Raw genomic sequence first — 25,733 nt, 5'->3', positions numbered from 1 at the left:
CTGTCGTCAGAAAAAAGTATTTAGTGCATCCCAGGGTTTACTACTTGCTCGTTAATGGCTCGTTATTGTCTCGTTATTGCCTCGTAAAGTTTAGTGCATCTGGCCCTGAAAGTCTATCAAGCCCCGTACTGGTATCCTGTTTCCATCAGTGACCAGTGCAGGTCACAAGTACCTGGCAGAATCCCAAAAAATAAATAAGATTCTGTGCTGCTAACCGCTGTTACCACATTCTCAGGCAACAGTTGGGCTTATATTATTCCAGAGAAATATTTTCTCCAATTTGTTATAAATGTACAACTTAATTGTGTGCCTGCTAGTTCTTGTGAATCACTTTTTTACTCTTTCCAAAAGTACTTCTACCTGTTCCACTCACCTCATTATTTGTCCCCTCAGCCATCTCTTCTCCAAGTTTAACAACCCTAACCTCTGCAGCCTTTCTTCATAGAGGAACTGTTTCATATCCTTTATTATTTTGATCACCCTTCTCTATACCTTCTGTAGTTCAGCTATATCATTTTTGAGAAGGGCAGAGAAAGGCGAAGAAAATGATAAAGGGGATGGGATGACTTCCCTATGAGGAAAGGCTAAAGCGGCTAGGGCTTTTCAGCTTGGAGAAAAGGCGGCTGAGGGGAGATATGATAGAGGTCTATAAAATAATGAGTGGAGTTGAACGGGTAGATGTGAAGCGCCTGTTTACGCTTTCCAAAAATACTAGGACTAGGGGGCATGCGATGAAGCTACAATGTAGTAAATTTAAAACGAATTGGAGAAACTTTTTCTTCACTCAACGTGTAATTAAACTCTGGAATTCGTTGCCAGAGAATGTGGTAAAGGCGGTTAGATTAGTGGAGTTAAAAAAAAGGTTTGGATGGCTTCCTAAAGGAAAAGTCCATAGACCGTTATTAAATGGACTTAAGGGAAAATCCACTATTTCTGGGATAAGCAGTATAGAATGTTTTGTACATTTTTGGGATCTTGCCAGGTATTTGTGACCTGGATTGGCCACTGTTGGAAACAGGATGCTGGGCTCGATGGACCTTTGGTCTTTCCCAGTATGGCAATACTTATGTACTTATGAAATGTGGTAACCAGAATCCTCATGTGATGTAGTAACTTTGAGCAAATTTGTTCACCTCATTCATTATTCCTTTTTCCAGGTCATTTATAAATACATGAAAAAGCAGTGGTCCCAGCACAGATTCCTGGGGACCCCTCTATTTACCCTTCTCCATTGAGAATATTGATCATTTAACCCAGTTCTCTTGATTTTTGTCTTTTAACTAGTTCTTAATCCACAGACTTTGATTGTAAGCTCTTTTGAGCAGGGACTGTCTCTTCATGTTCAATTGTGAAGCGCTGGTAGCGCTATAGAAATGATTTGTAGTAGTAGGACATTTTCTCCTATCCTATGACTTTTTAATTTCCTCAGGAATCTTTCATGAGGTACTTTGTCAAATGCTTTCTGAAAATTCAGATAGACAATATCAACCGGCTCACCTTTATCCACATGTATTCACGCTTGGCTGCTTCACCACATAGACACTTTAAAACAGAATAGCCAGAATGGAATGGAGCTGTTACCTCATATATTTATGTTCTGTTTTGTGCCATGTATTTTGAAATTGAAGCTCACTTTGCTCATTGCTGGGGAAGAATGTGGAATAAATAAAGATGATAGGGAACTGGTTGGTAGTGTAATTCTGAGATTTGGCTCACTGCAAAATATGACCTATTGAAAAACAGAGGTTGCATGCCACATATAAATGTATTGGTCCAAAACAGCCGTAGATCAGAGCTGTCCATACTGTATACTTGCTTTACATCAGAACTTTCTAAACCCCAGAGCCAGTCGAGTTTTCAGGATATCCACAGTAAATTTGCAGGCAATACATGAGCACAGTGCTTCTCAACCCTCTCTTGGAAGTACATTTAGCTACTAAGGCAGCAATTCCCAAACTGCGCCGCAGTGAACTCTCAGGGGTGCTGCAGCAGATCCTGACCTCCCTCCTGCTGCCACCCGAACCGAGCTGACAACGCCCAGTCACCCACAATCTAGCATCGCTCCCTACTTCCCCTCCTACAGATACGGAATCTGCCGCTTCCTCCGCTGCCGCTGCAGTGCTTGCAGCTTACATTTTCAGGCCATCCACAGTTCACACAGGCACTGCAGGGACTTCCCTCTGCCGTATCCAGTCCTCGCAACAGGAAGTTGCATCATAGAGAGCTGGACGGCAGAGGGAAGGCCCCGGAGTGCCCGTATGAATTGCAGTCAACCTGAAAAATGTATGTAAGCTGCACGCACTGCATCAGTGGCAGGGGAAGGAGAATGAAGCAGCAGCAGCGATCCTTGACCTGCCGGAAGGAAGGTAGTGAACGATGCTGGATTTGGGGAAGCCAGAAGTGTGCTGGACTTATGGGAGAAGGAGAGGCTGCAGGGAAGGGAGAGATGTGCTGGACTTTCTGGGAGGAGGGGGCTGTAGGGAATGGAGAGGTGTGCTGAACTTTCAGGGGAGTAGGAGGGAGCTGCAGGGAAAGGGAGACCTGTGTGTGTGTGTGTGTAGGGGGGGGGGGGGGTTACCATGAAAAATTGCTCAGACACTAAGGGTGCCATGAACCAAAAGGTTTGGGAACCACTGTACTAAGGTTTTCAGGGTTACCACAATAAATATGCATGAGATAGACTTACATAAATAGTTCTGTAATATATGCTGGTTTCTTTCATTGTGGTAATCCTGAAAACTTGACTTGAGAAGTATTGTATTGGCATACGCTGGCCATATCCAGAAAATTCAGGTAGCTGTGGGTCCCCAAGATAGATTCAGAAAACCTTGCATACATACATATATCAGTCTGACATTCACTTGGGTTTCTGATGAGGATCTGCATAGTGGAGCTTCAGTTCACCTTAGTTCGTAATGGTGGTGATGTGATTTGACATCACTATTTGTGCCACGTTCGCGTATTTGCAGATATGCGTGTTTCAAAACAGCTTCTTTGCTTTCACTTTTGCTTTTCTCATTTTTGTGTTTGCTTCTGGGAATGACCACCAAGCGTCCAGGGAGTGAGTTGAAAGCTACAAATCCTATTTGGTTTTCCAGAGCAGGAACATAATCCCCAACGCCCATAGAGTCCATTATTTGCCATCCGTGTTTTTAAAAAAAAATAGGTAAACCTGGATCTAAACCCCTATTTTCCCATAGGGGCAGTGGCTCAGTATTTGTGATTTCGCAGTTCGTGAAGTTTTCCTAGAACCATACCATCATGAATAGAGAGAACGCACTGTAAACTCATTCAAGGGGAATAAAAATATTAGCTCAAACTGAGGCTTTATATTCAAGCATCCCACCCTTCTCCCCTCTTCTGTGGTGCCTAGGAATTCCTCCCCTTCACTCCTGCCACCCCAAATGGTGTCCTTCTAGAGCCACCAACCCCCCGCCCCCCCCCAAAACCAAAATAGCTCCAATGTCCTCTCTTCATTGTCTACCCCCGAATAAAGAGATCCCCCCCCCTGCCTACCATACAGCCTTAGTGGCCTATTGGAGAATCAGGGCGGGAGCAATCCTCACTCATTCCTCCTTGCCGTGCCATTTTCTTCAGGCTAAATGACTGCTGTGACTTCTGTGGTGTCTCACAATATTGCTGCTGGAGGTTGTGGCAGCCATTTTGAGTTTGGAGCTGATTATGGGTAGGAGCTGTATGGTAGGCCTGGGGGGACCCTTCCTCTGTTTAGGGGGAGAGGAAGAGGGAAGTGTGATCTTTTTTTGTTTAGGGGCGGAGGAGGAAGTCCCAGATACTAAAGGAGAGAAGGGAGATTCCCAGACACCACAGGGGAAGGGGAAGAATGCTGGACAGCACAGGAGAAGGCTTAAATATAAACTGAAATGCAATTTTTGGTGGGTTTATTTGGCCAAAAATATCTATTTATATTTGAGTATATGGTACGTAGTAGGGGACTTTTCAATTAACTTAAATGCTGATCTTGCCTTGGGAATTAAATAACAAAATTGGTGAGCATAATGATTTTGTTTGCTGTAACTAAGTCTTGTGACCTAGTACTGCTGTTTTAAGGTGTCATTTTAATACAAATATGTGCATGGTGGTTTATCAACAGTAGCCCACATGGAGAGGTGTTGAATGTGAACTTCAAACACAGCAACATACAAGTTTGGGAGACATTTGCTCTGAAAAATCCTCCAATGTTAGGAATGAAGCATTGCTTCCATTAATATTTGGAGTATTTTGAATATTGCGATTCAAATTATGGATAAGCAGTAGTGAACATTGTTATGATGCCAGTCCATATCGTCTGGTGCTAGTCAGGTTGATAAGAAAACAATTTGATAAAGCAACAAGTTTCAAATTAAAATGAAAAAAGTTAAAAAGAACAATTTTGTTCATTTCAATAAATCCAAATATGGAGGTTTTTATGAGCCAAGGATAGAATCCAGCTGATTGAAGGAATGTTTCAAGATTGTTATCCTGATCTCGGCACCAACTGAGGCTCTTTTTCCTCCTTCTAGGATCTGGTTGTTTATCTCCTGAGTACGCCAGCTGGTATTTTGATCACTAGTTTTTGTTTTATTTTATTTTATTTATTTATTTATTGCATTTGTACCCCATATTTTCCCACCTCTTTGCAGGCTCAATGTGGGAACTAATCGTAAGTGATCTTTTTCTTTGTCAATTATTGTTTGATACTGGTGTACAGTTGGGAACAGTAGGTTTTTGGTGGGTTTTAGAGGGCTCAGCATACAGTATAAGAGGGTAACGGAGAGATGTGTACCTAGGAGATTTTATATGACGTCTACTGCAGTGTCCCATTGCTCTCCCTGGATTTCTGGCCAGTCTACTAAGAATGCTGGCTCCTCCTGCATCCCAATGGCATGATTTTTGTTACATTTTTTGGACTTTTTTTATCGAAATGGCCCAAAAAGTTATATACACACACACAGCATGAAAACATCTTGCATGTGACCATTTTTTTTTTTTTGGGGGGGGGGGGGGGGAAAGACTTTTTGCTGTGTCAAAAATGGCCATATTTCCTGTTCGGATTTGGGATGTTTAACACAAAATGTCTAAAGTCTGACTTAGACCTCATATCAAAAATGCCCCTCTATCTACTGTTTCCTGAAAACAAAATGTGATCTTCACCCTCCTCTGCCTTATGCATGGACACTGGCAAAATATTCTTTGCCTGTCACCTGTCCCCTGAATTGGAAAAGTTCGAGGGACATAAAAATACATTTTTACAGCATGGGGATACATGGCTGTAGCAACTTTCAAAACTTAGCTCATTGGACTTTCAAATTCAAATAAGGCTGTTGTGATAGTCTGGCTCAGCAAGCTTGTCTGAGTTGCACATGTACATGTTAAGGCAGTATCATTTGCAATCTGTTCCTCTATAGCAGACACATTAAGCAATTCTGTGGCTCTTAAGGTGTACAGATGAAGGTACTGATATGGGAGAAGCTTGCCAGATGATACTGCACTGTGCAGCCAATATTCAAATTTTAGATTGTAATCTGGAAAGTAGTTTGGCAGCGTCAGCTTTTTCTATCTCCTTCAAAATATTTTTTTTTTGTATTCACAAAGAGAGAGAAAACCATATCACTCTGTCTTTGCTGAGCAGAACTTACTGTGACCTTTGCAGGAAAGGTCTTTCCATAGAGTTGAGCCGTATTCTGCAGTAATGGAAAGAGAGAACATTTTCCACTTCCTGAGCTGGTTTTACAGACTCAGGAGTTATATTTTTGTTGTTGTTTATAGCACAATTGATTGGTTTGCATTCGCTCTTCAGCCTGGTGTGAACTTTTCCCACGCACACAAGCACCTGTTTAATACATGTGCATTTGTACTGTCTTGCACTGGCAGGGAAATCTGCTATGTATTACTGTTATGTTTTGTAATTTATTTTCTCTCTCCAGGTTTATGTAGGCACATTTTAACAAGTGTATGCCATAAAAAAGGAGTGGAAAACATGAAGTGATTAGTGAAAAGGATCTGACTGTGTTTTTAGTTTGGGTTTTTTAAGTAACTATTTTATTGTAGTATTTAATGCAGAAAACATCCAGTGGAACGTATTAGTGAGTAGGGTTTAAGGCAATGAACTCTTACTTTTTGGGAATGTTTCCAGACCTTCAGAAGAAAAGTACATTACAGTGACCTTCATGTTTGCAAGCCAATGCAGTTAGTTGCTTATTGCTACAAATCAATCAAAATAATTAACTATTCCTTTGAAAGACCTGTGTTTGATGAAGGTGAGAGGATTGTTATCATTCTGCTACTATGGAAAGGAAAGCCATATGTTACAAAGGATATGCTTTTCTTTTGCATAAGTGTCATTAAGACAGCTGTCGTGAGCTTATCGTGTTTTAAGATTATTTTCAAGTAATACAGTTTACAAAACACAAAACCACTGAAATCTCCTTTTCAGATTCTTATTTAACAAAAAAAGGTGTATGATTTATTTATTTATTTAAGACATTTATACCCCATATTATCCCAAGTTATACTCAAGTTCATTGTGGCTAACAATTGAGATTAAATGTAGGCAGTCATCTTACTATACAGTCTATATTTTGAAATATAGACAAGAGAAGAAACGTGTGTATTATCTGCTGGATTCTACATGGTGCCTAGTGGTGTGTTCTGAAATCTAAGCATATTCTGTAACATCGTGTGTAACTTAATTGGCTTAATAAGCTAATCAGTGTTAATAATGAGCACTAATTGGCAATAATTAGAATTTACCTGCACAACTCGCTAAACGTATTCTGTAATGAGCTGTGCCTAAATTCTAATGCATGTAGTTCAAAAGAGGCATGATTATGGGCGGGGAAATGAGCAATTTGTGGGCGTTCCAAAATTTACACATATAGTTATAGAATATGGCCCAGTATTCATAAATCTACAGGCAGAGATTTGCCCCATGTGTATCTGCTGGTGTAAATGGAGGAGTGTAGTTTTAGGCACTGGGATATCAACTAAGCATATTCTATATACCATGTCTAAATCTAGACTCCACTTATAGAATATTCTTAGCGGAAATGTTTACCATGCGGGTTTTATAGGCGCCTTATATAGAATCTGACCCTATTCGGATAAGTAAGGAAAAATAAAGAAGACTGGCTTTATAACAGTTCAAGGGGAGTGCAGAAAGTTGGGCCTTTAACCATCCATAGGCATAGTTCATTTTTTGCATTCTGTCAAGGTTTTGATAAACCACAATACTATGACCTGAAGTTTTATCAGCCAACAAATTTAACAAGTCATTTTCTGTCCTTTTGATGGAAGGTATGGGTTGCAGTGGGTTAATGGTGATAATTGTTCTATTTATCTCTAAAGCACCTTCCTTATGGATCACTATTTAAAGGTCAAGGATAGTATCATTAACAGATCTGTTTATTGAGCTACTTGAAGTGTATTATGTTTAATCTGAGAATGGGAAAAAAAAAAGAAACTAGTAAATGAGATATTACCAGATTTTTGAGTCTCGTGTGTGTGTATATATATATATATATATATTTCTGAAATACTGATTGCCTTTTGAGTACAAGAACACATTTAGATGGTTTACATCAGAGATCATTTACTATGTTACTATTACACTCCCAGGGGAGATGATGGGGATAAATCAGTGACAAAGTGTAAAAGTGTGTGGGATAAATGCAGAGCGTTCCTATACAGAAAGAGGATGAAATTAAAACAAAACTTTAATAACCATAGCATGTTAACCAGGGCATAGAGGAGTGTAAGTTACATAGAGCAGAAGATACAACTCTGGCTGCCTTGTTGGGTAGACTGGATGGGCCATATAGGTATTTATCTGCCATCATTTACTATGTTACTTTCATGAAACACCTAGCCTCATGTGGGATAGCCACCCACCTTGTGCTAACCCGTGGTCACTTAGAGGGTCTGTCCCCAGCACAGCTCAGGTCCGCGTGCACCTACTGCTTGTGCTTTACACTAGCACCTTCCCCCCACGACTGGGTCCCAACTGCCTCTGGGCGAGTCTCCTGCTCTCAAATTATCTCCAGTAATTCCTAGGTTACTGGGGCCACACTCCCAGTGGTCCCACAGTTCCTAGAAAGCACCTACAGACCCAACACCCAAACCACCTGGATTCTTAGTCAGTCCAGACAAGCAGAGGCAATAAACTAGAAAATGTTTATTCTCATGAAAAATATTGAACAGTGAACCATAAAAACAGCACATAGTAACAGGTTACTGAATATGGATCAATTCTAAAACTATCTAATCATTTGTTCGTTACCTAAATAGTGCCTGGAGAGTACAGGTAATATAGCTGCTCACAGATTAGCAAATATAACTGTCCACAGGGCCTCAGCAAAGAGATCTTTTTTTCTCTTCTCTCCAATTAAGGTTGGAGAAAAATCTAGTATTTCCCAGATGAATTTGATGAATTTGCTGTACTGAATGTCTGACTTCTTCATGGAAGTTGTGTCTATGCTGTCCTATTATAAAATGGAGTTCATAGTTTAAATTATGTCATAAGTTATTTGTATATTTTTTGATATGTAAACTGTTCTGATTTGCTATGCAGTAAGAGATGGTATAATAAATAAATAAATGATAAACGATAAATTTTAGAAATAGCTGGCCACATCACTGCAGGTTACCTCTTATCTGTGTTAACTAAAGAGGGAACTGTCAGTTCTATGTAACAGCTTTAAACATAAAGATGCACCACCTGCTGGCCAAACTAGAGAAATACTCTTCAAGAAAAAATACAGTTTTACAGGCTTAAAACCCACTGTTTTGTCACAGTTACTATAAAGTAGAAGCTTATTGAAGGAAAGGAACAGACCAGTTGACCCATCCGTTTCTGCACTTAGGGATATGACCCAGCTACCAGCCTTAAAAACTAGACCACTTGTATGATATTTCTTGTTACTCAGATCAGTTTTTGTTTTCTTCCTCGTTGGTTCTGCATCATCTTTGATAGGTGAGTATATATAAGATCCCACAATAATCCATTATCCAGCACCCTGCCCCCTCGGTGTCTTTTACCACCAAGAACTGTAATAATCAACCGTGCTGCCAGAAGGAATGAGGCTCTTACCCAAACATACAGCCTCCTATATCCCAGTGCCTTTCCTGCATAGTATCTGGCTACATACACAGACCTGATTTAGTTTCTGAAGAGCTGAAGCCTGTTAATATCATATCAACCTGACCACCCACAGTTTGCACTTTCACTAGATCAATACAGACGTAATACTATCACTGCAGAATCAGGGCAGTGTCTCTGTGTGCCATATGAAATTCCATGCTAGAAGCTATGGAAGAAACCATGTTCATTAAATGGCTTTGAAATATCAATTTTTGCTTTCTATTCCGGGGGAGTGTTTGCTAAATCGATTCTATTGTTTTTAAGCAAGTGACCTGCCCTAGGCTGCTTCCAAAATACAAGGAAACTGTTGGGTGTACTCAGCACCAAATAATAAACCTGCAGGCTTATGAATTCTCTGTGCAGTATTTCACATTTAGTAATTTGTAAATTATGGGGTTATGTGCAACTAAGCAACAAAACAGGTAGCAGCAGCTTTGTGTCAAAGTAGACAGCCATTAAATTGGTCCTTGTAACCTAGTTATTTTCCCCATTTGCAGTTTGCTATGAACTTTAAGAAGTGAGTGCTGGGATATAGAAGAGGATTCCTTTTCCCGACATCTCTATATGTGTAGTATGTGGTGAAGTTGTATTCACACCCCCTGATATTGAACTGGCGACATAAATGCTTACCATCGCTGCCTAAGTTATCCCCCAATATTCAGTGTCAGGCCATGTCTGGGCACTGACAGCTGAATATCAGGGGCTAATATTTTCTGTCCTGTCTTCCGGAGCTTATGTGGGTCCCGGTCGATATTCAGCCATGGCCCCCATAACACAGTTGTGTGGGCCCCGGGTTAATGTCAGCAGGGATCTGCATAACTTTTTTTAAAAATTCCCCTCCCCCCCATGAGTTCCCTCTCTGAAGCAGGCCGCCACTTCCTTCTCCCAGGCCACTGCCAGTCAACCCCTCCCCCCTGCCGACATCTAAGTAGGCCTACCAGTAGTCCATGGTGGTCCATGGAGGTGGTTGTGGGTAGGAGTGAAGGCCCCTTGCGGCAGCCATTTTCCTTTATTGGCCTCAAGGGGCCTTTGTTCCTGCCCCCAACAACCCCCATAGACCACCAGGGACCTCATGTATGCCCCAGGGGGCTTACATAGATGACGCCAGGGGAAGGGTGAGAGTGTTGAGACTGGTGGTGGCCTAGGGGAGGGAAGAGGGAAGTGGCAGCCCCAACCACTATTCAGTGCTATGACCTGCATAGGTAGGCCAGCCAAAGTTAGGATAGTTTTTGGCCACTTAGCTGTGCAGGTGCTGACACTGAATGATACTGACACCCGCATATCCCCCGGGCTCATCCCTAATGCAACCCCCCTCCCCCATACCACCCTTGACCTTCCCCCCCCCCTCTTTTTTTTGCAGCAGTCAGAGGCGATATTCAGTGGCAGTGTCCGCTTTAGTGCCACCGAATATTGGGGGCAGTGGAGGAATGTAGGTGGCCACAGGCAATTTAAGTGAGCAGGATCAAGTTTTATGATGCATTCATGTGTTTAGAAACAATTACCCAGGCATTCACACGAGCACGGCAGTAGCAAAGGCTGAGGACTGACTGTCCTTAAAAAGTTCAGATACAGGGTTTATGGCAGCATAAAGTTGGAATGTGTTATTCACTTTAAGAAAAGTTTATATGTACCAACAGGTTTGGATAATCCCAATCGTGCCTGTAACACACGAACCTTACTCGACCACACTATCACATTGTACCTGCTTCTCAACCGGCCTTGGCGTACGCCACCAGTACAGAACCCTTATTTTATCATCCTCACTTTAATATTCCCTTATCTCTTGTTTGTCCTGTTTGTCTGTCCTAATTAGATTGTAAGCTGTGTCGAGCAGGGACTGTCTCTTCATGTTCAGGTGTACAGCACTGCGTACATCTAATAGCGCTTTAGAAATGATAAGTAGTAGTAGTGGGTACCATGTAAGCCACATTGAGCCTGCAAATAGGTGGGAAAATGTGGGGTACAAATGCAACAAATAAATAATTGCAGTAGAGTGCTCATGCGTTGAAGGCTAAGAAGCCCATAGATATAAAATGGGCTTCTACCGTTTTAGCCCCCGCTGAGCTTTAGTAAAGGGGTCCCTAAATGCGTGAATTGGCACAAGTTGATTACCATTGCGCAAACATGGTAACTGCTTTTGTGGTATTTTATACACTCATTTGAACATTAAGGTATTTTGTGTCAGGAGTATAACTAGGTGCACGTTCAAACAGCCTGTATTGCAGTTACGCAACAACTACCATTCAAGAACCAACAGTTCTGCAGTTAGAGCAAGTCCAGCTAGCACCGTCTAAGGGGGTCTTTTACTAAAAATTAGCAGCAGGAATAAAATGGGACCTGCTGCAGATAACTCGAGCTAACCTTCAGTAAAAGACCCCTTAAATGTCCTAAATAGGACGCTGTAAGTGCCTCTGGGCTAGTTTCAACCAGAACATCACGTTTTGATATTTTAACGCGAGTCCTGCAGATGAAATGCTGGGCACTCGTCGCATGTTAATGCTTTGCATTGAGGCTTGGGAACTGCAAAAATTAACACACTAGTAAAAGGATGGAATGGACAAGCCATTGCTGGGCTTTATTTACGTATTAACATTTCTAGATGGCTGGTTCCCTGAGAGGTCTAGGCAACATGCAAAGTTAAAAACATCAAAATGGATATAAATTTATATACTCCCTCCTTGGATTATCTAATTAAGGAGGTTTACAAAGTGTCAAAAATCATAAAAGGTACAATATAAAAGAGGTCAGAGGGACAACATATTAGCTGTATGACAGTGGAAATTAGGGCTGTACCGAATATTTGTATTCGATTTAATCTGCTTCCAAATAGTGCCCCGAATACATTATTCGTATTCAGCCGAAGAGTGATTTAGTATGAATAAACCGGGCTCTACTTTGCTAAATCCTACTGAAATAAGCACTTGATCTCTGATTTCTTGTTGCTTCTTTTATTCTTTGTTATGTTAAAAGCTCGATACTTGTTATTCGTATTCCTTATTCGTATTTGGCTGAATAATAATTTCCATTATACGTATTTGGCCGAGTAGTGAAATATGCTGTTCAATATAGCTCTAGTGTAAATATTTTATGTGGATTCATCCTGAACTGTTTTTAGAAGTTATCATTGTGGTCAGCCGCTGCCTAGTCATAACTTCCAAAATAATCTGTAAACTGCTGTGTTAAGTCTGGTGAGGTTATTGAACTGTCACGTAGCAAACTTTAAAAACACAGACACACAAATTCACACTAAAATGAAATAAAAGGGTACCAGCACAGAATCTCTGTTTTATGAGCCAGGGCAGTGAAATGAGCTTATGTAAGCTCCGACTTTGTTACATTGGGGGTGTGATGATGGCAGTGGGTGTGTGGATACATCTGCTTAAATGAAGGATGTTCTTAGGTCAAAGCAGGACAAGCAGTGCTTAGCAGAGCATTTCTTTTTCCCTTAGGGTTCCTGATGCTCATGCTTACAATCAGACTGCGTCATAAATCATAGCACAGTTTACCCTTCTAGAGATTCCACAGAGAGGTCGTGGTTCTTTGATGATGCTTGACATCCGTCAGGACCAAGGCATCTCTTTTCAGGGATGCACACTAAATAAATATAAAACATCTGCCGGAAGAAAAGTGTTACTTGTTTTGGAAGGCTCTTTTACAAGCTTTGATGGTTAAGCCTTGGCCTTGGAAATTCCCCTTCTGCATTTTCATATGGTAGAGGTGAAAGAGTTCGGTTGCAATTTCAGCAGCTGTTGCAAAACACAGGAGGATGCATTCGTATCAGCCTCAGGTCCTGGCTCTGGCAGTGTGGAAACAGTGTGCAGAGCCTAATAATGACAAGCTGCTCCACTGCAAATAAATATTTTAAAATAATAAGTGGGGAAAGCATGCAAGGCATGGCTCATGGAAGTCTTTCCAATCTCTCTGCATATGTGTGTGTACTGGGGAGGGGAGTTTGGTGGGTATGTGTGTACATGTTTTTGTGTGAGGGTGTACATCTATGCTTGTATGTTGGGGTATGTGAGTATGCTTTCTATGGGTCTATCAGCAGGGGAAGGCAGTTTGAAAGGTGCAGTTCTTCCTATGTTACAGTGAATCAGTGTACTTATATTGCAGAAGTTAGACTGACTTCTCGTATAGAAATGTATTATGACATTTTTTGGAGAGGGTTAATTTATATTCTGCCTCCTGCCAGATGGTGAAACTTCACTCCTACAGAAGATAAACCAGATCACCTCCTCCCTTTCTGTGAATAGAACTTTCTTCTGGTCCTTTAAATCTATTGCCTTCCCATTTGGCTGGATCCTACTTTGTCTCTGCTGCCTGTTACAATGGAAGCAGGCAGGACAGGCTCAGGAAGGGCAGCTTCACTCAGATTCTGCTGACTTCAGAAAAAAAGCCAGATTGTTAGCAACTCTAACCACCTGAGTCTAGAGTCCATCTCACAGCCCCCCCCCCCCCCCCAAACATGCGGACACAAAGTACGTGCAGAGTTTGCCAGTGGTTTAATCTGACTCTGCCCAGAGCAGCATATATAACTTGCCAATGCATATAGCAGCAGATAAGAAAGCAGTATAATTTTTAAGTAGTTTTTACAGTAGAATGAAAATGAAATAAAGTGATAGGGAAATATTAATATTTCCTTTGGGGCCCTTTTACTAAGTTGTACTAAGCAGCTAATATGGGTTTTAATGTGCAGAAAATGTTAGCACTGATGTGTAATAACATTTACTGCACAGTAAATGACATATGGTGCGGTAAAAAGGCAGTGCTAACTGCTTAACGTGGCAGTGGGCATGTCCGTGAGAGTGGAAGTGGAGTCTCCATATCATCTAGCGTACGGGCTATTACTGTGCACTGGCTGTCCCAACTGGCGATAGTGCAGCCACAAGAGGAGGCAGGAAGTGCTGCAGTGCTTCCGCCAGTCAAGTAGTGCACCCTAAGGTGGAGGAGGCTGAGGAAGTAAATACATTATGGCAGGTAGCCATTCCCATGGTGGTGTACCTCGCTTGACAGCATCACTGTTTCCAAAGTCTCTCTCTCTTCCACATGTCCAGTCCCCCCTTTTCCAGACCTCCACCCTGACAACAAAACCTCATCCCCAGCATCCTCTCCCTGTTTTCTGTAATGCAAACCCTATCCCCTCAATCCTAACCCTCTTTCCCCCAAGTATTCTTCCGGAGGTCACTGAGGGGTCCGTTTACTAAGCTGCCTATGAGCGTCAATTTGGAGTTACTGCCTGGGTACCGCGTGGCCCGGGCTGTAATTTTGTTTTTTATGTACGTCCACTATTTTCCTGCGTGCGGCGGAAACCAGGCGTTAATCGTCATTCTATGTGTGTAGACTATTACAGCACAGTTACCACAGGAGACCTAACCACTAAGTCAGTGGGTCTGAGACCTTACTAGCGGTAAGGTCTGAGACACAAAATGGACACGCGCCAATTTTTATTTTGCCGCAAGTCCATTTTTGGCTAAAAAAAATTTTAAAGTTTTTTTTTTTTACAGGTATGTTGAAAAATGGATCTGCGTGCGCAGCCCATTCTTCAGTGCACCTTAGTAAAAGGACCCCTGAAAAGTTAAGAGCATAAGAATAGCCATACTGGGTCAGACCAATGGTCCATCTAGCCCAGTATCCTGCTTCTAACAGTGGCCAATTCAGGTCACAAGTACCTGACAGAATCACCAAAGAGTAGCAAGATTCATGCTACCGATCCCTGGGACAAACAGTGGCTTTCCCCATGTCTGTCTCAATAGCAGACTCTTGACTTTTCCTCCAGGAACCTGTCAGCCTTTTTTTAAACCCAGATACACTAACCGCTGATACCACAACCTCTGGCACTGAGTTTCAGAGCTTAACTATTTGTTGAGTGAAAAAATGTTTCTTCCTGTTTGTTTAAAAAGTACTACCATGTTATTTCCTTGAGTGTCCCCTAGTCTTTGTACTTTTTGAAAGAGTAAAAATTGATTTACGTTTACCCGTTCTATACCACTAAGTATTTTGTATGCCTCTATTATATCCCCTCTCAGCTGTCTCTTTTCCAAGCGGAAGAGCTCTAACCTCTTAAGCCTTTTTGTATATGAGAGGAACTCCATCCCCTTAATCATTTTGGTTGCCCTTCTTTCAACCTTTTCTAATTCTGTTATATCATTTTTAAGATACGACAACCAGAATTGCACACAATACTGAAGGTGTGGTATCACCATGGAGCAATACAGAGGCATTATAATATTCCTTGTCTTATTTTCTATCCCTTTCCTTACACCAGTTCCAAAAAATCCTAAAGCCAGCCTCTCAGAGGTTAGCAACTGTCGTCCGATTGCCTCCATTCCTTAGTTTGTTAAATAATGGAAGGTTATGTTACTGAACAATTAGTTAAATATCCAAGCCATCATGAACCTCTTCATGGTACTCAACTGGGCTTTAGAGCAAATTAGTACAGAAATGGTTCTTGGCACCTTGGTAGCCCATGGAAAGAGTATATTGATTAAAGATCAGTGTGATATTATCTTACGATTTGACCTTTCTAGTGCCTTTGACCTAGTAGATTGGCGGACTTTGATTAATATGTGCCATCAATGTGGAATTCAGGAAAAGGCACTAGATTGGCTACAGGGTTCTCTGAAGAATTGTTGCTATATGGTTAAGAAAGATGGCGTTTTGTCTGATAAATGGAGAGCTTCAAGTGGAGTTACACAGGGCTCATAGTTATCCCCTATTTTGTTTAACTTATTGATGAGATCTCTGGGCTTCTTGTTAGATCAATTAAAATTTACCCACTTCATTTATGTGGATGATATAACCGTATTCTTACCATGTTCTTCGTCTTGGGGTGAAATTTTGTCTCGTAATCAGTTATGTATGAAACTAATTGATACTTGGATTTCCGCTCATCATATGAAATTAAATAAGGAGAAAACCAAATTTATTTACATTGGGTCCAAGGAGGATACAAGATATCTATCACAGGTTTTTATAGATGGGAACAGGTTTTCTTTAAACTTGCAGTAAAAGTTCTTGGGGTAGAATTAGATAATCTATTAACGATAGAACACCATGTGTCTGTGATGTTGAAGAAAATCTATCTTACCTTTAGGAAACCCAGGGCTATTAAAAAATATTTTCCTGTGGATATCTTTCGGTTGTTGGTCCAATCGCTTATGTTATCTAGATTTGATTACTGTAATCTTTTGTTGATTGGATGTTTTAAATCTCTTCTTGATCTCTTACAAGTAATGCAAAATATGTCGGTTATGTTGATATTCGGTCTGTTGAGGTATGATTCAGTGAGAAGTTATTTAATATTACATTGGCTGTCTATTAAGGCCCGTATTTATTTTAAGGTGAGTATAATGGTGTATAGTGATGTTCCTTCATATATGACTGATCTAGTGGTGCTACTACATAGAGTTAGTACTAGGAATCAATTTCTCCTGGATATCAAGGAGGTGCTTTGCTGCAGAAATGGCTGTTAGCCATTATTTTACTTCCTTGGCCTCATCTCATGTTAAGTGTGGTCACAGATAGCATAGACACCTGCACTATCTGCCACTACATATATATCACAGAGCCTGTGCAGTGGTTGCAGTAAATGCAGGGCAGATGCTGGGCATGACCTGCACTTACCCAGAGTAGTGTTGAACTTCCTGTGCTATAGTTTGGTCTACTACCACACAGGAAGCGTAAAACCCTAGCATGCTGTAGTAAAAGGATTCCTCTGTATGCATCAGCAGGGTGTGTGTGTCTATGTATGTTTATCTCTTTGATGTGTGTGTTTGCTGGGGAGATATCTGCAGTTGCGGGGGGGGGGGGACACTTATGGGGTGGCTAGATTGAGGAAGAAGGGGTAGTTTGGACCATGTAAGTGTAGTTGTAGAGGACTAGTTTTATTTTGGGGGAATGGGACAATTTGTGTGGTGGAAGGACATTTGCAATGTGAGATAGTTGTCTGTTGCAGGTAGAGCAGTATGTGAGTGTGGCATACTTTTATAGAGGGTTACTTTTTTCAGGGGACAGTTTGTGGGGTGGTGGGGCAGTTGGGGGTAGCTTTTTGAATTGGGGCAGTTTGCAGGAGATAGTTTTAAGGAGTGATATGGATTGTGGTGGTTTAGCAGTGGCCGGGAATATTTTGGGGGCGTGAGAGAAGTTTGCAGCTTTTCAGCTTGGAGAAGAGACGGCTGAGGGGAGATATGATAGAAGTGTATAAAATAATGAGTGGAATGGATCGGGTGGATGTGAAGCGACTGTTCACGCTATCCAAAAATACTAGGACTAGAGGGCATGAGTTGAAGCTACAGTGTGGTAAATTTAAAACGAATCGGAGAAAATTTTTCTTCACCCAACGTGTAATTAGACTCTGGAATTCGTTGCCGGAGAACGTGGTACGGGCGGTTAGCTTGACGGAGTTTAAAAAGGGGTTAGATAGATTCCTAAAGGACAAGTCCATAGACCGCTATTAAATGGACTTGGAAAAATTCCGCATTTTTAGGTATAACTTGTCTGGAATGTTTTTACGTTTGGGGAGCGTGCCAGGTGCCCTTGACCTGGATTGGCCACTGTCGGTGACAGGATGCTGGGCTAGATGGACCTTTGGTCTTTCCCAGTATGGCACTACTTATGTACTTATGTGGGGGGAGGGCAGGTTACAGGTGGTGTTGCAGATGTGTGTGGGGTAGTATTTTTGGGTTTTGTGGGCAGTTTGGAAGTGAGATGGTTTGAGACAGGTTAGTTTTTTTTTTGGGGGGGGGGGACAGTTTGGGGGTTTGGAAGAGTAGAGAATTACATGTTTTCAGCTGCCTTACCATGATCTGTAACTGCTACATTTTACTCTTACGTTTCACTGCTACAGAATCTGGAACTCCTTTTTCTCTTGAAATGTACTGTGCAATACTTTTGGAGCTTCTCTGGAACCTCTGGTCCAATCTGGCACATTTTTTAAAACTCTGCATGCCTTTTTACTGGTTTTTGTTTTTTTAGCACAAATCAAGTTTCATCCCATTCTATTTACATTTTTGGAGAGTTATTTTATCCCCAGACAGATGAACAGAAATTCTTGATTTTCTTTTGTTTAATTCTTTCCAACTTCTGTTGGATTGGAAAGAATACAAAAGAGAGACAAATGAAGAACAATATTGGAGCTCATTTTCAAAGCACTTAGACTTACAAAATTCTATAGGTTACTATGAGGGACGTTTTCAATATGGCGTTTAAGTCAGACTTTGGACACTTTGCGCTAAACATCCGAAATCCAAATAGCAAATGTAACCATTTTGGAAAAAAGAAAAACATCTCTCTCTATTTTTTTTTTCAAAAATACCATTTCAAACAAGGTTTTGACTTTGTGCGTTCATTTTTTTATGCCATTTTCGAAAACAAATTGCCCAAGTTAAAAACACACAAAATCAAGCCATTGGGATGTAGGAGGGGCCATCATTTTTTAGCAGACTGGTCCCCAGACATCACAGGAGTGCAATGGGGCACCCTAGAGAGCACTGCTGTGGAATTCATGTAAATACTCCCAGGTACATATTTCACCGTTGCTCCCTTATCATGTCTGCTGTGCCCCCCAAAACCCTCTACCCCCAGCTGTACACCACTACAGTAGCCCTTATGGGTGAATGGGGCACCTATATGTGGGTATAGTGAGTATTTAGTGAGTTTTGGAAGGCTCACAGTTCCTACCACAAGTATAACGGGTAGAGGGAAATATGGGCCTGGGTTCACCTGTCTACAGTGCACTGTCATAGAGGCTGGTGAGTACTATTTTTATTCTCTTTTTTTTTGGGGGGGGGGGGGGTGGGTGGGTGGGTCATCCCTTAATCCCTCCAGTAATTATCTGCTCATTTAGGGCACCTTTTTGTGTCCCATTAGTTAGAAAAACAGATCCAGACCAAAACAAAGTTTTCACCCTAGATGTTTTGGTTTTGTTCCATTATGTCTGTACATAAGTAATGCCACACTGGGAAAAGACCAAGGGTCCATCGAGCCCAGCATCCTGTCCATGACAGCGGACAATCCAGGCCAAGGGCACCTGGCAAGTTTCCCAAACGTACAAACATTCTATACATGTTATTCCCGGAATTGTGGAATTTTCCCAAGTCCATTTAGTAGCGGTTTATGGACTTGTCCTTTAGGAAACCGTCTAACCCCCTTTTAAACTCTGCCAAGCTAACCGCCTTCACCACGTTCTCTGGCAACGAATTCCAGAGTTTAATTATGCGTTGGGTGAAGAAAACTTTTCTCCGATTTGTTTTAAATTTACTACACTGTAGTTTAATCGCATGCCCCCTAGTCCTAGTATTTTTGGAAAGCGTGAACAGACACTTCACATCCACCTGTTCCACTCCACTCATTATTTTATATACCTCTATCATGTCTCCCCTCAGCCGTCTCTTCTCCAAGCTGAATAGCCCTAGCCTCCTTAGTCTTTCTTCATAGGGAAGTCGTCCCATCCCTGCTATCATTTTAGTCGCCCTTCGCTGCACCTTTTCCAATTCTACTTTATCTTTCTTGAGATGCGGCGACCAGAATTGAACACAATACTCAAGGTGCGGTCACACCATGGAGCGATACAACGGCATTATAACATCCTCACACCTGTTTTCCATACCTTTCCTAATAATACCCAATGTCCAAGTGTTAAGCATTCCCTAATCCCACCTTTGAAATGCTTCTGATACTTCCCTTTGTGATTTGGATGCACTACAGACGAATTGCAAAGATAAACGTCTGCAAAATAGATTTCAAAAATAACGATTTGGATGTTTTGTGAAGAAATTTTATCCAAATGGTGCTTTATGACACATTTTGGATGTTTTTCTCTTTTGTAAAAGAGCTTCTATGTAACTTTGTGTCTGACTGCTTTGAAATTACCCCTCATACCCGAAACAAGAAAAAAGAAATCTGGTAACAAAAAGTAGATTTCAGAACACCAGAATTTTACGGAATGTCTATTATTTTTCTGAGAACAAACTTGTACTGTAAAAGCTTGTCCATTGAAATACACGCCCAATAGCAGAAGCTGGGAGGGAGGAAAACTGTGTGGCATGACTGTAAATCACAAGCTACAGACTGGCGCTTACAAAAATTATTCCTGCTTGCTCTGCTCTGCAGGACAAGTATCGTGTCCACCACTTTGTCAAGTAAATGTTTAGGTCATGAGAGCAAGTGTTTTACTGTGAATGAAAAATGAGTCTGGTTTCTTTGGTTACAGAGAGCCGAGAAGGTGAACTAGTAACCAGATAGGTCATGATTTTGCTTTAGCACAGTGTAGCAAGGCAGTTTTTTGTGCGTAGTATGCAAAAAAGACAGGGAGAAAGAGATTGTAGAGGATTCTCTTTTTGAAGAGACAGGTCTTCTATTTAATTTACAGGTTTCTGTCTTAGGCACCGAAACAGCCTGTAGAAAAAAAAAAGTTTCCAGAGTGCATTTATAGCAATGAATCATATTCAGAGCAGAGAGAAGCTGTCTTTCTCACAAGCACTGAATGGGGTAATTCCTGGTCTCAATGTTCAAGAGCTAGATAAAGACTGTGAAAGAAAAAAAAAAAAGAATCTGGGCTAAGGTAGTTTACTGCAAAATTCTGATTAGGTTTATAGTCTGATTGTGGTCGTCTTCCCGTTACAGCATAAAAAACAATAAGTGTTGCCATACTGGGACAGACTGAAGGTCCATCAAGTCCAGTATCCTGTTTGCAACAGTGGCCAATTCTTAGTTGCCACCCGGGGTGTAGTTCCCCCCTCCCCTGCACCCTGAGCATTGGGGTGCATCAAGCATGCATGCGGCTATTGGCTCTGCTGGTCCCCTGTCCCAGAACAGGAAGTTAACTTCACAGGGGGCAGGGGACCAGCAAACCGACAGCCACGTGCCTGCTCAGTGCATCTACTACTACTACTACTTAACATTTCTAGAGCGCTACTAGGGTTACGCAGCGCTGTACAAATTAATAACTAAGGACGGTTTCTGCTCAGAAGAGCTTACAATCTAAAGGACGAAATGTCAAGTTGGGGTAGTCTAGATTTCCTGAGTAGAGGTGTTGTGATTAGGTGCTGAAAGCGACATTGAAGAGGTGGGCTTTGAGCAATGATTTGAAGATGGGTAGGGAGGGGGCCTGGCATATGCGCTCAGGGAGTTTGTTCCAAGCATGGGGTGAGGTGAGGCAGAAAGGGCGGAGCCTAGAGTTGGCGGTGGTGGAGAAGGGTACTGAAAGGAGGGATTTGTCTTGAGAGCGGAGGTTACGGGCAGGGACGTAAGGGGAGATGAGAGGTAAGGAGGGGCTGCAGATCGAGTGCATTTGTAGGTTAGTAGGAGAAGCTTGAACTGTATGCGGTATCTGATCGGAAGCCAGTGAAGTGACTTGAGGAGAGGGGTGATATGAGTATATCGGTCAAGGCGGAAGATAAGACGTGTAGCAGAGTTCTTGATGGACTGAAGGGGGGATAGGTGGCTAAGTGGGAGGCCGGTGAGGAGTAGGTTGCAGTAGTCAAGGCGAGAGGTAATGAGAGAGTGGATGAGAGTTCGGGTGGTGTGCTCAGAGAGGACACCTCCTTGCTGCCCCCACCTCACCGCCCTTAGTACGCTAGAGGTCAATCCAGGTCACAAGTACATGGCAGAATCCCAAAAGAGTAAAACATATTTTATGCTGATTATCCTATCTATAAGCCGTGGATGTTCCCCATTCCATCTTAATGGCTTAAGGATTTTTCTTTTAGGAAATTATCCAAACCTTTTTAAAATCCTGCTAAGCTAACTGCTTTTACTACATTCTTGGGCAACAAATTCCAGAGTTTAATTACACCTTGAGTAAAGAAATATTTTCTCTGGTTTGCTTTAAATTTACTACTTTGTAACTTCATTGCATGCCCCCTCCCCTAGTCCTAGTATTTTTGCAATAAGTGCACAAGTGGTTCATGTCTACCCATTCCACTCCACTCAGTGTAGTATAGATCTCTGTTATATCTCCCCTCAGCCTTTTCCTAGGTGATGACTCCCAATATGGAACCTTGCATCATGTAGTTATAATTTGCACTTACTTATATTAAATGTCATCTGTCATTAGGATTCCCGTCCCTCAGTCTCATAAGGTCCTCTTGCAGTTTATCACAATCCTCTTGTGACTTAACAATTTTGAATAACTTTGTTTCATCAGCAAATTAAATTACCCCACTAGTTATTACTATCTCTAGATCATTTATAAATATGTTAAAAGCAGCAGTCCCAGCGCAGACCCCTGGGGAACCCCACTATCTACCCTTCTCCATTGAGAATACTGACCATTTAAAACTATTCTCAGTTTTTTTTTTGTTACATTTGTACCCCGCGCTTTCCCACTCATGGCAGGCTCAATGCGGCTTACATGGGGCAATGGAGGGTTAAGTGACTTGCCCAGAGTCACAAGGAGCTGCCTGTGCCTGAAGTGGGAATCGAACTCAGTTCCTCAGTTCCCCAGGACCAAAGTCCACCACCCTAACCACTAGGCCACTCTAATGCACAGGATCGCTTACCACCTCCTAAACAGGAGACACTAAGTGCTTCCAAGCCAACAGAATTAAATACCGTGCAGCAGGGGCGTAGCTACGTGGCGTCACGGGGGCATGGACCCCCATAGATTTGGCCCTGCCCCCCCGCCACCAACCCCCCCTCCCGCCACCAACCCTCCCCCACTGCTGTCGGGTACCTTTGCTGGCAGGGGTCCCCAACCCCCGCCAGCCGAAGTCCTTTTTTCTCTGGCGCGGCCGCGTTGCTGATTTGCAGGACGTCAGACTCACAGAAACAGAAGCCTGCCCTTGCAGATTAGCAATGTGGCAACGCAGGCTTCTGTTTCTGTGAGTCTGATGTCCTGCACGTACATCAGACTCACAGAAACAGAAGCCTGCCCTTGTAAATCAGCAATGCGGCCGCGCAGGCTTCTGTTTCTGTGAGTCTGACGTCCTGCACGTACGTGCAGGATGTCAGACTCACAGAAACAGAAGCCTGCCCTTGCAGATCAGCAACGCGGCTGCGCCAGAGAAGAGGACTTCGGCTGGTGGGGGTTGGGGATCCCCGCCAGCAAAGGTACCCGACGATGGTGGCGGGGGAGGGTTGGTGACGGTGGGAAGAGGGTGTCGAAAGGGTTGGTGCCGGGGGGGGGGGGGGTCAAAGGTGGTGGTTATTGCTCCTGTTCTGTGGCATTTGTTCGCTGTGAGGAAAGTTCATGTTATTCTACTTTGAGGATACACTCTGCTTTGGAAGTTTCAAATACTGAAGGCAGATGGAGCTAGCCGTCCATAGAGCACTATGGTTTTTCAGTGTTCTCTATCTCCACCTGCTGGTAGGCAGACATAACCCATCAGTTAATGGATTCATCTGCTGTGACTAAAGGAAAGAAAATTACCAAGGTAAGAACTTAATTTTCCCTTATTTTGTATCTAGGGTACTGGAGAGTTAAATAACTTGCTCAGAGTCACAAGGAGCTGCAGTGGGAATTGACCCCAGTTCCCAGGTTCTCAGGCTGCTGTATGAACCACTAAGCTACTCCTCTACTCCAGGATGGGACTTGATACACTGCCTTTCTGTGCTTACCAATCAAAGTGGTTTATATATTATATATAGATACTTATTTTGAACCTGGGGCAGTGGAGGGTTAATTGACCTGCCCGGAGTCACAAGTTGCTGCAGTGGGAATTGAACCCAGTTCCCCAGGTTTTAAGGCTGCTGCACTAATCTCTAGGCTACTCTATTGCCCCAGGTTCAAAATAAGTACCTGTATATAATATATAAATCACTTTGGGGGTTGTTTACTAAAGCTTAGCTGGAGTTATCTGCAGCAGGGCATATAGGAATAAAATGGGCCCTGCTGCAGATAACTCCAGCTAAGCTTTAGTAAACGGGGGTTTGATTGTAACCATAGGTAGCATATCAAATCTCATCCCCTTTATTGCACGTCTATTCATATGTTCCAAATTCATTATGTTTTGTCCATGTCACCTGCTTCCTTCTGCCTTCTTACTGATGGCATCCATTTAATTAAGAAAAGTGTCTGTTAAATTATTTATTTATTATGCTAACATTGTATTATATCTCTGGTATTTAAATTCCAGTGCTGTTAAATGTGTATATTTTTGATACTATTTCACGGTAGTTCTATTATTAGGTTTCAATTTACTGTTTTCACGTTTACCTCATTTATTGTATTTACGTTTATTCTCTGGTATTTTCAGTGCTTTTTTTGTGCCGGTACGCGCCGGTACAGCATACCGGCACCTTTTTTCCCTAGGGTTCCTGAGTTGCGTTCCTGCCGCCCGTCGAGATCCAGCGCCCCTGCCCCAGCTGCCCGCCCTCTTTGCTTCCCGACAGCCCTGCTTTCCGATCCAAACCTCCCCCCCCCCCGCGACGCGTTTCAATCTTTTATTTATTTTTTTTACTTGCAGTCACAGCGCCGGCGTTGTTGAGAGGACCAGGCTCGCCTCCTCATGCTTTCCTTCCCTTCGGTGTTCCGATTTGCTGCCTCTCAGTGTCCCGCCTTCGCGGAAACAGGAAACACGTCACAGGAAGGCGGGACACTGAGAGGCAGCGAATCGGAACAGCGAAGGGAAGGAAAGCATGAGGAGGCGAGCCTGGTTCTCTCAACAACGCTGGCGCTGTGACTGCAAGTAAAAAAAATAAATAAAAGATTGAAACGGGGGGGGGGGGGGGGGGGGGTTTGGACCGGAAAGCAGGGCTGTCGGGAAGCACAGAGGGTGGGCAGCTGGGGCAGGGGCGCTGGATCTCGACGTCGGGTGGGGAGAAGGTCTGATGTGGGGGTTGGATGAATGGCAGACCCTGGGGATGGGAGAACAGGGCACATGCTGGGCACTAGGGGTTGAGAAGGGTATTTTGCTGGGGCTGGGAGAAGGGAGCTGATTTAGGGAGAAGAGTCTGACTCTGTGGCTGGGAGAAAAAGGGACCAAGGACAGACGCTGAGGTTTGGGGCTGAGGGTCTGATGCTGGGGCTGGAGAAGAAGGGGAGGGCAGGGAAGAGAAAATTGCTGGACATGAAGGAGAGGGGAGGGGAGAGAGAGGATAATCAGTGGACATGGATGGCAGGGGAGGACAGGGGGCAGAGAAGAATGGGTCGCGGATGGCAGGGGAGGATGGAGCAGAGAAGAATGGCTGGTCACAGATGGCAGGGGAGGACAGGGGGCAGAGAAGAATAGCTGGTCACGGATGGCAGGGGAGGACGGAGCACAGAAGAATGGCTGGTCACGGATGGCAGGGGAGGACGGAGCACAGAAGAATGGCTGGTCACGGATGGCAGGAGAGGACGGAGCACAGAAGAATGGCTGGTCACAGATGGCAGGGGAGGACAGGGGGCAGAGAAGAATAGCTGGTCACAGATGGCAAGGGAGGACAGGGGGCAGAGAAGAATGGCTGGTCATGGATGGCAGGGGAGGACAGGGGACAGAGGAGAATGGCTGGTCATGGATGGCAGGGGAGGACAGAGGAGAATCGCTGGACATGGGAGGGGAGAGCAGGGGAGAGAGGAGAATTGCTGGACATGGATGGATGGAGGGGTTGGCGGGGAGAGAGGAGAAATGCACTTGGATGGAGGAGAGGGGAGAGAGAATTATTTCTTTATATGGAT

General features: G+C 43.0%; 1 protein-coding gene across 5 annotated transcripts in view; it reads left to right on the top strand.

The window, feature by feature from the left end:
• The window catches only part of TBL1X (transducin beta like 1 X-linked), a 473,837-nt gene that overhangs the window by 210,733 nt on the left and 237,371 nt on the right, over positions 1 to 25,733 (top strand). The gene's annotated exons all lie outside the window — the stretch shown is intronic.

Source organism: Microcaecilia unicolor, chromosome 4 (genome assembly GCF_901765095.1).
Source record: "Microcaecilia unicolor chromosome 4, aMicUni1.1, whole genome shotgun sequence".
NCBI classification, from domain to species: Eukaryota; Metazoa; Chordata; class Amphibia; order Gymnophiona; family Siphonopidae; genus Microcaecilia; species Microcaecilia unicolor.
The sequence above is the reverse complement of the archived record's forward strand: the minus strand, read 5'-3'. Positions and strand labels throughout refer to the sequence as shown.